Here is a 12,803-nt window from a genome sequence, read left to right as displayed (position 1 = left end):
TTAAATAACTTTTCTTTTGGCTGTCCAGTTCAAAATTAGAAATACACTGTCTCAAAGTTCTGCTGGAAAACTTGACCATGCATTTTGGTATTTTTAGGATGAAATATTGTAATTATCAGAAGGGCACGAAAGCTCTCTGTAAAACCTCCAGCTGATAGAAACTGCTGCAGTAAGAGTGACAGGAACTAAAGAGAAATATCATATTTTTCACAGATAAGCTTCTCTTCATTGGCTCCCCATTAAAGCCAAAATAGAATTTAAAATTCTTCTTCCTACATACAAAGCCCTTAATGGCCAAACTCCATCATATCTTAAGTGCCTCATAATACCATATTTTTTTCCTGTAGAGTAGCCTCTCAGTCCAGGCTGACTTGGAAGAGGTGGAGTCCCAAACCATCATGCGCCCCTTCTGAACCTGAAGTGGAAGCTGGCAGACACACTCTGAACTTTTAAGATTAGATTGAAACGTTTCTTTTTGATACAGTATATACTTACAGACTGAATAAGCTAACTCTCCATCACACCTCAACCCTTGTGCTACTACAGGCCAAGGCTGCTGGGGGAACGTGGACCTATCTTGTAACTTAAGCACAGATAGGACTGTGGATGTGAATCCTGTAAGAGTAAATGGTAAATGGACTGGTTCTTATATAGCACTTTTCTACTCTTCTGAGCACTCAAAGCACTTTATACAACTTGTGCATTCACCCATTCACACCAGGACATTTTTCCTGGGTGCTTTCTAACTGACATTCACACACATTCATACTCCGATGGACGCATCGGAGAGCAATTTGGGGTTAGTATCTTGCCCAAGGATATTTGGCATGCAGACTAGGGGAAGCCAGGAATCGAACCACCAACCTTCCGATCAGTAGATGACCTGCTCTACCACCTGAGCTACAGCCAGAGTCTGTTCTGTTTTTTATTACCATGATGTGGAAAATCTTGAGCCACTTCTAGTTATTTATATTCTGTTAGAAAAATGGGAAATAGATGCAGATATTTATTGAAACAAGTGCAAAACATACATACATACAAATAAGAGGCAAAAAAAGTTTATACAGTTCTAACAAGCTTTATTCTTCAGCATATCCTGAACCTTATTTGTAATCAAACAGCTCCTCGGGCATCTTGAAAGGTACTCCAAAGATTTTCTTTTGATGATGGTTGCCTTTCATTGCATTCTCTGTCAAAGTGATCCCTCAATGTTTCAATCATGTTTGGTTCCATGACTGGTAGCGTTCCATTGTATGTTTTTCAATCAACGTGTGCTTTTACTATATAAATAGCGTGTCTGAGATCATTGTGAAGCAGGTCAGATTTCGAGGTATTGCGTGGTGGATCAAAATTTGACATATTCTGCATTCATTATTCCATCAGTTTTAGCAAGATTGTCACTGCCACTAGCTGAAATGCAGCCCCAAACCATGACTGAACCTCAAAAGTGTTTTACAGATGGTTGTAGACACTTACTGGTCTACTTCTCTCACGACTTCTTCCATATATATTGTTGATGATTTCAGACAGTAGATAGTTTAACTGAAGGGTTACATGTATTTCTCTGGTCCTGTGTTTTTTAGGTCTATCACTTCGACTTTTGTCCTCCGTTTGTCCAGTTTCCCAACATTTTTAAGTTCACTTTGCACACAATGCAGAAATTTACCAAGATTTTAGAATAGAGAAGCTTGGTAATCACCTTTTATGATGAAAAATGGTATTTTAAGCCTGGCATTTTTTACGATTCATTTAAAGAAACTGGAACAAACCATATAGTTTGTGAATTGCTGCTGGTATCAAAGAAACCCTCAAGACTTTTCAAAGTCAAAAGTCAAAGTCAACTTTATTTGTCAATTCTGCCACATGTACAGGACATACAGAGAATAGAAATTTCGTTACTCTCTGAACTTAGTATTATAAGAAAAAAAAGATTTAGTTAGTGCAGTTTTAAAAAACTACTGTGCTATAAATAAGATCCATTTAGTTTACAGTTAAGGCTGATTTATATCCAGACTGAATAATTATCACTGTGGGATAAAGTCCAGAGATAACCAGAGATCTCTAAATCCTTGCAATAAACCAGTTATCACCACAGTTTTGGGTTTTGAAGCATGGAATGTATCTCTGTCATCATCATCATTAAAGATCACCGTATGAGGGGAGAATTTTCTTTGAACCTTCATATTATAATCATCCACATTCACATCTAGGACATTTGATTATTCTGCCTTGAAACCAACCACCTAGCATTTAGGTGGCCCTCTTTCAGATTCACATGTGCTTGTTCTGACTAATAGTAAATGAGTCGGCATGCTTACTTGTCTTGCTCAAGGGCATTTCAGCACTTTTTGCTAGTGGAATGTTGGATGCTGTGAATAGACACAAAAATGACTTGGAAAACTTTTCAGTCATAAAGGCTGAGGTATACAGAAGAGGTGATTAAATTTATTTTTACGTTACATAACCATAATTACATTTTCTTATTTCTTATCCAAGCACATGCACACACTTTAAAAGTATATGCATTAATCTCGGTATCGTCACAGCAGTGGGATTCAAGTCTTATTGTAAGCATATATTTTAAGGTTGATCAGTCAGATTTTTGGTGATGTAGAGAGTTACAGAGAAATGTACTGTCATAGTCCCACATCTATTAACACTGTTCTTAGTCCATTGCATTTAATTAAGCAACATTTATTCCACGGCTGTGCTGCTGGCAATGAAATTTTGATATAGTTCTTTTCAAGGCTTTACACAAAGTGCTGGTATACAGAAATAAATATATTACTGTATTTCTTTTTTTGTAAAAAGAAAAAAAAGAACACATATAGTAAAATATATTAAGAAAAAAAATCAGAAAACAAACATTCAATAATGATGTAAAGGTTTAGCCAAAAAAGAACATTAATTCCATAAATAATATTAGGTTTTTTTCTCCTCAGGAGCCAGGCACAAGCAGCAACTTAACTTGATCTATGGATTTCATTTAGCGTTATCTAATATAAGGCTTTGAAACTCATTTGCTCAGGCACAGAACACAGAGGCTTATTACTGTGAAAGACAGTGTAAATTGCTTTACAATTGAACATGGTATGAATCTTTGGTGAAAACTTCAGATCACAAATTTCTGTTTGAAACCATAAAGCCCAACGCTGAAACTGAAAAAAAAAAATGGAAATATGTGTCCATGTAAAAGCTTTATATTGATAGAAGTAAATTAACTCATTAAAGTTTATGCTAGCGATCTATATTGGTGTCCAAACGTTTATGATGACTTACAGATATTTGGATGGTGTGAAAAATGGTAAAGTAATAAAAAAAAAAAGGCATACGGGTTGGTGGTGGATTCGTACATCGTACAGCTTAAAAATGACCCAAGACATTAGAAAAAAAGAACTAGAGAGAACTTCAAAAGATGGAAAACCAGCACAGCTTTTAGTCTGCAACCCCATCAAATTGATGTGGGTTAAACTGGACAGAAGTTTGAAAGCAAAGCAACATGCGAGTGCAATGCATTTGTGGGAGCTCTGTTGGGTTGAACTTAATAAAATTACTTGTACTTTTGACCACTTGTGTACTTGGTGCACTTGGAGGTGGGGCCTCATTTCCAAAAGCTGTGTAAACAGTTACAGTATTGTCAGAAATGTAATTACACAGGGAACCTTTATGCCTATTGACCAAAACAAGACATGAAAAAGATCAAAAATAACTACAAAGACACCAAACTGAATACAAACAGTTGCAAAACAGATACAGTGTGTCAGAATGAGGAATTCTCTTCTATATGTTTGCGTACAGGAGCCCTTTTGTCTTATAATGCATGTTTTACTTGAGTTTTAAAAATAGGAAGTTATTTATAAAACCATGAAGTAAAAACCTTAGCATGACATATTAATGTCTCTTTTGAATCTAAGGGTCCTAAGAGACACTTAGTGAGAGTGGTTGAATGCTGCTGAAGGCTTCACATGTTTGCTATTGCCATTCTGGTTTGATCAAAGTTAAACCAACAATGTCATTTACTTTTTCTGCTGTATAAAAGAGAGAGCTGTAACATGTGATTGATCAAATTATATACTATGTATATCTGGGGAATATGAACCCTTCACAAGAAGTGCTGCATATCATTCTGTTAAAGAGAAAACATAATGTAGTGACTTTGATCTGGTTCCTGAAGGCTTCCCTGCTGCATTCATCTAAGAGTCATGACATTTGTTCACATTATGGCTGACACAATTGCACACAAACTTAAATGATGATGTCACGCTGTGCTTCACAAAGCCACTGAATGCTCAGAGCAAAACTGTTCTTTCTTTTCTCACTTGAATAGGCTTTTGCAGGCGCTTGGGTTTCGAGAATCGTGCCAAATCTTGCCAAACATTTTCTCCTTCCCATTGGCAAGAACAATGTGGAATTCTTGCCATGGAAGGAAAGCATTTTTCACACCTATACAAACCTACACATCAAGTGTGATAGATTAGAGATGAGAGGCTAAGGGCATGAAAAGCACAAATGCGATTTCTTGGAGCATTTTCATACTGTGACATGGTCTCACTTCCGAGGTTCCTTCATTGCCAGGCTCATGCATTTGCCTGCTGCGCTTTGTGTTAGTCAAAAGTATAATGCATATGCACTGCAGGATGTTCACAGAGGAAAAAAACATTAACCCTTTACAGCCGATCGGAGCGGGCACGCTCTGTTTTGCGTAACTATTTTTAAATCCCGGTAGCTCTGCAACCAAGTAAGCTAGCGCAATAATTTTTTTTGCATATGAAACTGGAGGAGTTGTACTTACATCTTATGCCATCAGCTTGTCCTAGGTCACAGTTTCCTTCCACATATAGCTTTGCAAAAACTGCATAAAAATCACTTGCAGCAACAAAAACATGATATTCCAGAAACACGCTTCGCTGATCCATCAGCTGTTTGTAACACTTCCTACGTCCATGACCGCATGACCTGCCCGAAACCGGAAGTGACGTCATTTTGCGGAAATGTAGTTTTTTACGATCGGGGCCTTATGAGCTTGTGTTTTACTTGTTATGTGTTTTAAAAAGTTATGTTTGACTTTATGACTTTCTGTGTCGTTTCTGGGATGCTTAAGACTCATATTGCACTGCTGGAAATAGTTTATTTTGATGCATATGCTGTTATTTTGCAAATTTGCACTATAATATTTATTTTCGTTTTTCCTGCAGTATATAAAAATTGGTGTATTTCAAAAATAAAACTATGAAGACACTCAAAATAAATTTCCTGTGGTGGGAAACTAGTTTGTGTAACTTTTTTGTATTTACAGTTTTGAGGGATAAGCCTCTTAAATTTCTCTAACTAGAAATATATGTTAAAAAAACAAAAACGATTTTCAATTTTTTTGTAGTTTATTGCACTTTTTTGCAATTTATGTAATTACTATGCACCTAATGCAGACATATTATTAAAGTTTGGGCTATAATGGTTGTATTGATGTATAGCAACTTGAAATGCTCCCAAAAATGGCTCCACAGCATGTAAAAATATAATATAAGCTCTGGCGAACTTGGTTCTATGGTAGGTCTTAAAGGGTTAAAAACATTGGGCTTGGATAATTGAGGAGACCTATACAATTTTAACATGTTGATGTGAAGTGTTTGTGTGCAGTGAAGAATAAATGTATTATTTATGTTTAACCTACCTTTTTTAAAACCTTTTTTTAAAACATGAGCAGCATTTGGGTTTTCGGAGTTCCTCAGACTCAGCCATCCATCAGCAATCCATCTTTAACTTCATAATTTCAATAAATCAAATTTAATCAAGTTAAAGGACAACAGTGTTATAAAGGCATGCTCCCTGCAGAGCCTTCACATCCTCTAATAGACATTAAATTAATTCTAATAGGTCCTTGTGCAACCCACTGTTCAAGATAAAGGGTAATTATCAAGTCCGAGAATGCAGAAGGTGATACCTGTGTCCTTGTGGAGAACGTGCCTGTTAAGTTGTGTTAGAGAGAACAAACTTCAGGATAGTGATAGGAGCAAGCAAAAATGGATGTAAGGGGGGCAGCAAACAAGACCACCATATGCAACAGAGCAAGCATCAGTGACAAGACACAATATGGAGTTGTAATGGGATCCAAAGCAAGTCCCAGATGCGCCTTATTTAAGGTTTTTACTAATTTAGGTGCATCTTTAATACATTTTGTATACTTACAAGAAATATAGTCCTGAATCATCACGTTTGTTTTCATATTACATTATATTATTATGTATATGTCGTTATATTTTGCATCCATGGACCTCCAAGACTTTCTTGTAATGTTTTAAAGTGGTTTTGAGCAACAGTTCTCCAGGCTTTTTGAAGACATTAACTGCCTTTTACTCATTTTCAGCCCAGTCCTGTACCTGAAGATTTCCATAGGAATACTTAATGGCTGGTAAGCCACTTAAAGGCTGATCTATAAATCAATTAAACATAGAATGGCACATAACTTAAAATGCCCTCTTGTAGTTTTTTAAAGTGATCTTCAGCTATTGTCCCAGAGTCTATCTAAAGTTTTTATGTGGACATTTGCTGCTTTTTCACTTGTTTTCTTTGTTACTAGCTTTATGCCACAAAACCACGATTTGTTCCAATTTCTTTAAGTGGATCTAAGACAAATGCCAAAGTTAACAAAATTTTATCAGCATAAAATAGTATTTTTGCTCCAACAATGTAATTCCCAAAGTGCTATTTGTCAAAAACTTGGCGTATCTCAGCATTATGTCCAGTATGACCTTAAAAACTCCTTGAGGTATTTATTTTGTATTTGCAGATATATAAATTCAATTGAACTGAACTGAAAAAAAATTAAGAAACTGGACAAGTAGCATGCAAATGTAGTAGTGGCAAGCCTAAAAACTTATAGCAGATGAGCAGCATTTGAAAGTTATTTCCAGCAGTGTAGCATCATCTTGACAGAGAATGTAACAAAAGCCAGCCAACATCCAAAGAGCTTTGGTATGTCCTTCAGGAAGCCTGAAGCTCTATTTCTGAAGACTCTTTAAAGCAATTACAGGAAATCTTGCCAAAGAGAGTTGAGACAGTGTTGAAGAAAAAAGGTGCTCCAGGATTTGATCAGTTCCAAATATGGCTTTTATACCCTACTTCCATAAATCTGTACATGTTTTTAAAAAAAACCTCTTTGCACCCATTTATTCTAGCAAAATGTAAATAACTGAGGGGTGGCTCAGGACTTTTACACAGTATTGTACTTCTGTTGGTTGCATTAGAATCAAACATATGAAGTTAGACTATGTGAAAAAGTTTGCCTGATAACTCTTTCAAAATTACTTTTAAAGTGTTTGACCTAAATCTAATGAATCATGAGTATTATCTAGTGTGTATGCAGGGAGGCGAATAATAATAAATAAGTGGAGCTCAAAGGACTGACCAGGCCCATTGCTTCAGTAGGGGTGCCTTCAAAGGGTTTGTGGGTGCAGTAAATCACTACACTCAGCATCACTGATGATCAAAGGACTGAGCCGCAGGTTGTTTTCTCTCTCTGTCTCCCTCTTTCTCTCTTTTTCCCTCGCCCCCTCCTGATCTAAAAACACCACTGGACCATATTAATACATCCGCCACATCATTTGTTTTTAGAGCATAATCACAGAGCACACAGTGTAATACTTCAACCATCTTAATGATTACCCCTGTGATTTACGCAACCTGACACGAGGCAGTATATATTAGCTCAGCATGGAGTCAGTATTTTCTTCTTTTAGCTTGGCCTGCCAAAATAGTGTAAGGTCTAGTATGTGAAAATGAAAACAACTTCTTTTCCGAAAACTTTGGACTCTGGTGTAAACAAAGATTTAACTGAAGCTCTATATTTGACTGAATATTGTTTAAAAAACATTTATATATCTTTTATTAAATCACATAAATTATCATATATTAATTATTAATATGTTATTTTTATGCATTTTCAATTTGACGAATTTAAGTTTAAAAACAAATGTGTGAAACCCATTTTTTTCGTAATTATAAAATAATATTTTTTTTTTTTGCCTGTCCCGTTTGGCTCTTTTGCCATCAGAATTATTGTCTAAAGGCGAAGAAAGATGCCCAATGGATTTACTTTACCAAATGGACCATCCCAGCCTTGCCGTAATGGTCTAATTGATTCACCTTTTATTGTTTGTTTTATTTTATTTTCACTTGCTAGATACGGGACAGACGTGACTGAGGAAAAGAAAGGGGAGAAAGAAAGAGGGAAAGAAAAACAGCGGGGAAGAGGGATGGGGATAAAGGGCAAAAAAACAAAAACCAACAAAATAAGCAGACAAAAAAATACATATATCAATCACCAGATCGACAGCGCACAGTGTGCTTTGAGGTAGGAGCCAAAAAGGGTGTCGTTTGTGTGTGTGATCACCCGTGTGTACACCTGTGAGCATGAGCGCGCTTGTATTTAAAAGGTTCCTTCATGTAATGATCTGCTAGAGGGTGTGGGGGGGCCACAGCCCCGTCCTCCAGGGCATGAAGCAGGTATGGAGGAGATCAAAACTCCAGACATCCAGAGGCCCCCAGAGCACAAGAGACCAAGGAAGACCAACAGAGGGGCAGCCGCGCCATTATCCCAAGAAGAGCTGAGGAGAGTCCCAGATGAGGGGTCACTCATCAGCCACGGAGCAGAAGCCAGGGGGGGTTGCAGTGACGTGTCCGTGAGCTCCGCCGGCAGCCAGCTGCGCCAGAGTGACCGAGCCCCAGGCCGAGGGCACCCCATTATAAAATAATACTAAACATAAGTGATCATCTACAAATAAATCAGTTGTTATGTACTTTGTGTAAAATAAATTACTGAATATCACAGTGAGGCCAATCCTTCATATACATAAAAATTTGAGACTGTTTATTTCTTTTTGTGGGTTATTATTCCTTTTGGGTTTGAGGATCATTGGTGAGTTCCATACAAATTACAGGTGATATGGCCAAACTGTTAATGACCACAGCAATTGCAAGTTGGCTTTCAGGCCAGTACTGTATCCCTGTTTGCAATGTATTTCACCAAGTGACCACAAGTAACCTCAAGTGATTGAGGAATATACATTTTTCCCCAGAGACCAGTCAGTCTCTAACCCTGTGTGACAAGTGTAGTCAAGGTGTATTGCAAGCCTCCCATGTGTGCAACAACAAGCCGATTCCTGAGGGACAGTTCTGCAGAATATCTCCTCTGAATATTCATTAGACACTGTTGCTAGCACACACACATACACTATACAGAAAATTATATATAAATAATTATATATTCAATCACATACAGAAGATGCAAAAAGTCTAAAAATTAAACAGTGTAATAGTCTGAGTGTTGCATCTGCTTCCAATTATAGACCAGTTATTATAGAGGCTAGGCAATGAGTGCACTTCTCATATGTGCAGCAAAATAACAAAGAACAATGCAAACCCGGGGGATTTGAAAAAACAAAATGTATACATACATATTCCTTTGCTCTTGAATCTCTACAGCTTTATGGTTCTGTTTACAAATAATTTCCAGGAAGAATCTTGTGGGCACTGAAGGCTTAAATTAGCATCAGCCCAAGGTTAATTGTGTAGGAAATAAGGGTATAGTTTTATAATAGAGTAAGTGCCATCACTGTGCACTGCAGTTTATTGAAATTAGAATCTACATAAAATGGTGTTTGTTCAAAAGGAAATGCCAAGCTGTTAAAATGCTCTAACAGGATGAAAACAGAAGAAAAGAACATTACAATTGGTATGCAGTTTACAAGCCAGTGGCATGAAAGTAATGAGCCTTTCTATTTCAACTCAGACGTTGTTAGACATTTATGATAACAGCTGTGAATAACTGCTGAGCACATGACATTTCTGTGAGACTTGTTTGAATTTTGATTTGAAAAGTTTTCCAAGTATGTTCCTGCAATTTTAAATAAAATGTGTCTTTAGTCATTGAATCAACAACTCTGATAGGTGGCAGAGAAGCAAAAAATGGAAATGTTGATTTCATTTCTATCATATTATTCTCTTTGGGATCCAATTTAAGTTCTGTCAAGCAATAGATGAGATGAAATTGATGTTCATTTTAAAGACCCGTGATATACAGATAGCCAATCAAAAATAAATGCTTCAGGGTTTTTTTTTTCTCCTTACCTTCTCATTTATACTGTGGCTCCTCAGTGCACTGGAAGACAAATTAAACTCCCACTCAGGTTTTTAACCTGATATGGAGGTTTGGAGGTCCTTTTTGCCCTTCACCTTAACACTTTACTTTAAATCACATCGGTGTCATAAATATTATTCTGAAACTTATCTCTTCAGATATATACAAAAAGTGGGAAATCAAAGGAAAAATGAATACAGTACCTTAGCCTTTTTTAGAAAAAATAAATAGTGCCTTAGCAAGTGTTAGGTCATCGTGTGGCATGCTGCTCTCCTTAGTTATCTTGACTGATGTTTGGATAATGTTGGTGGAGAGTTCATTCAGTCACTAACATATCAATCAAAATTCTCACATTAGATTTCAAACCTATTGACTGCAAAGGTTAAATCTTATAGTCCCCTTGTTGAATCGGTACTCCTGTTCAGAAGTGGGAAGTAATGAAGTACAGTAACAAAGTAGAATTTTCAGCTAAGTGTACTTTACTTGAGTATTTATTTTTCAGACTCCTCTTTACTTTTACTCCCTACATTTTAACCCTTTCACGCACAGTGGTCACTACAGTGGACAGCTGTTCAAAGGCTCTTTTCTTGTATTTGTGTCAGTGTTGATGGTATACTTACGGCGGCCCTGAGAAGCCAAACGGTCTACAACTTAAGAAAATACCAGCAATAAGAAAAACACAGCAAAAGCACACAAAAAACAATGGAAATTTGAAAAACGAAAACAGAAATAGGAAAAAACACAAGTTAAGTTTTTCTGAGGAGACAATAACCCGACGGACCAGTTGCAGGAACCCAAAACATGGTAGGCATGTTTTATCATGATTCATATAATACTGATGATAATAGTTAGGCTAACACTCTTACCTCTCATTTTTTCTTTCCTCACAAAACCGATAGATCCTCCACTTCTTTAAAGTGTCTCCCAGCACAATTCTTAGCATATTTTGATTCCTGCAACTGGTCCGTCGGGTTATTGTCTCCCCAGAAACACTTAACTTGTGTTTTTTCCTATTTCTGTTTTCGTTTTTCCTATTCCCGTTGTCATCTTTCCTATTTCTGTTGTGTTTTGTGTGCGTTTGCAGTGTTTTGTGGGGGCGATCGTGGCTCAAGAGTTGGCAGTTCGCCTTGTAATCGGAAGGTTGCCGGTTCGAGCCCCGGCTTGGACAGTCTCGGTCGTTGTGTCCTTGGGCAAGACACTTCACCCGTTGCCTACTGGTGGTGGTCAGAGGGCCTGGTGGCGCCAGTGTTCGGCAGCCTCGCCTCTGTCAGCTACAATGTAGCTTACCATCACCTGTGTGTGAATGGGTGGATGACTGAATATGTAAAGCACTTTGGGGTCCTTAGGGACTAGTAAAGCGCTATATAAATACAGGCCATTTTTTTCTTATTGCTGGTGTTTTCTTAATTTGCAGTCCGTTTGGCCTCTCAGGGCCACCGTATACTTGCACATAAACCACCACTGATGTGTCACTCCATACCCTGCCACCCACTGTTCGTTTAATGTTAATATAGATGTATGACGTGTTTCATTAGAATTATTGTTATTTAACCTTGTCATGCATGAATTATGACAACCATAATCAGTCATTTTATTCATCTTTTCATGCCTGAAGATGAATAAAAATACTTAAGAAAAAAATCCTAATTGAGGTTGTCATAATTCATGCATGAAAGAAAAGAGTTAAAAAAATATCTGTATTTTCCGCATTGTTGTCATCAGAAAAGTAACAGGTTTGTTACTTTTGGTTTAACACATCTGAGGGGAGTTATTATTTCATTAAACTGCCAGCCTTCAAACATCAATCCAATTTGAGGCTAAACAATAACACATGAAATTCAGTCCTGTCCGTGTATTAATCTCCAGGGGATGTCCGTAAGTACTTCAGCATATCTACAGAAGACAATTGAGCATAAAGGGAGTTACGTTTTTTAGGTGGCAGGTAATTTCAAATGTAGTGTTTATATCGGTTTAACAAATATCAGCAAACACAAATTGTGTGCAGTATGTTGCACAGTGTGTTTCTAGCTAAACACACTGTTAGATTTAAAGGTGAAGACTGCTCAGTGGTGTTTGATAAACTGGAAATGTAAAGCTTACATGTAAGTCGTTATGTTTCTAAATCAGATTTTGGGCCTGTAAGTTTTTTCAGATTGTGAAAAGTGCTGCAAAAGAAACTGAGTTAGACTAACTGTGTTATTTAAAGGTTGAATAAAAACAGGTTAGTGCAGGATAAACAGGTTAGTTTGCTGTACTGTGATGGGTTTAAAGTGAAGAACAGTGTGTTGGACTGCTGCTTTCACAGTCAGGGAAAGGTTACATAAAGGATAGCAAATATAAATTAGCATTTAAGCTGATGCTTAAATTCAGTCACTGAATTCCACCTTCAGACCAACTTTATTGCATCTAGAATATGAGAGCATAAACAGTGTACTGTCAGTGTAGAGGATAGAAATCAGTCAGCACAACTCATGAAATATCTGCTGACATCGTGTAGAGCAGGGGTAGGCAACCTTTCTGATGACGAGTGCCATCTAAAATTTCCTCAGAAGTCACTGTGCCATATGATTGCAATCATATGGCACAGTTACACACTATATAGAACCATTTTATAGAATTATATTTTCTCGCAGATGTTGGCAGCTATCAGCGAAGTTATCAGCTATTT

The sequence above is a fragment of the Aulonocara stuartgranti genome (assembly GCF_965226115.1).
Source record: "Aulonocara stuartgranti genome assembly, chromosome: 14".
In the NCBI taxonomy this organism is placed as follows: Eukaryota; Metazoa; Chordata; class Actinopteri; order Cichliformes; family Cichlidae; genus Aulonocara; species Aulonocara stuartgranti.
This window is presented reverse-complemented; position numbering follows the sequence as displayed.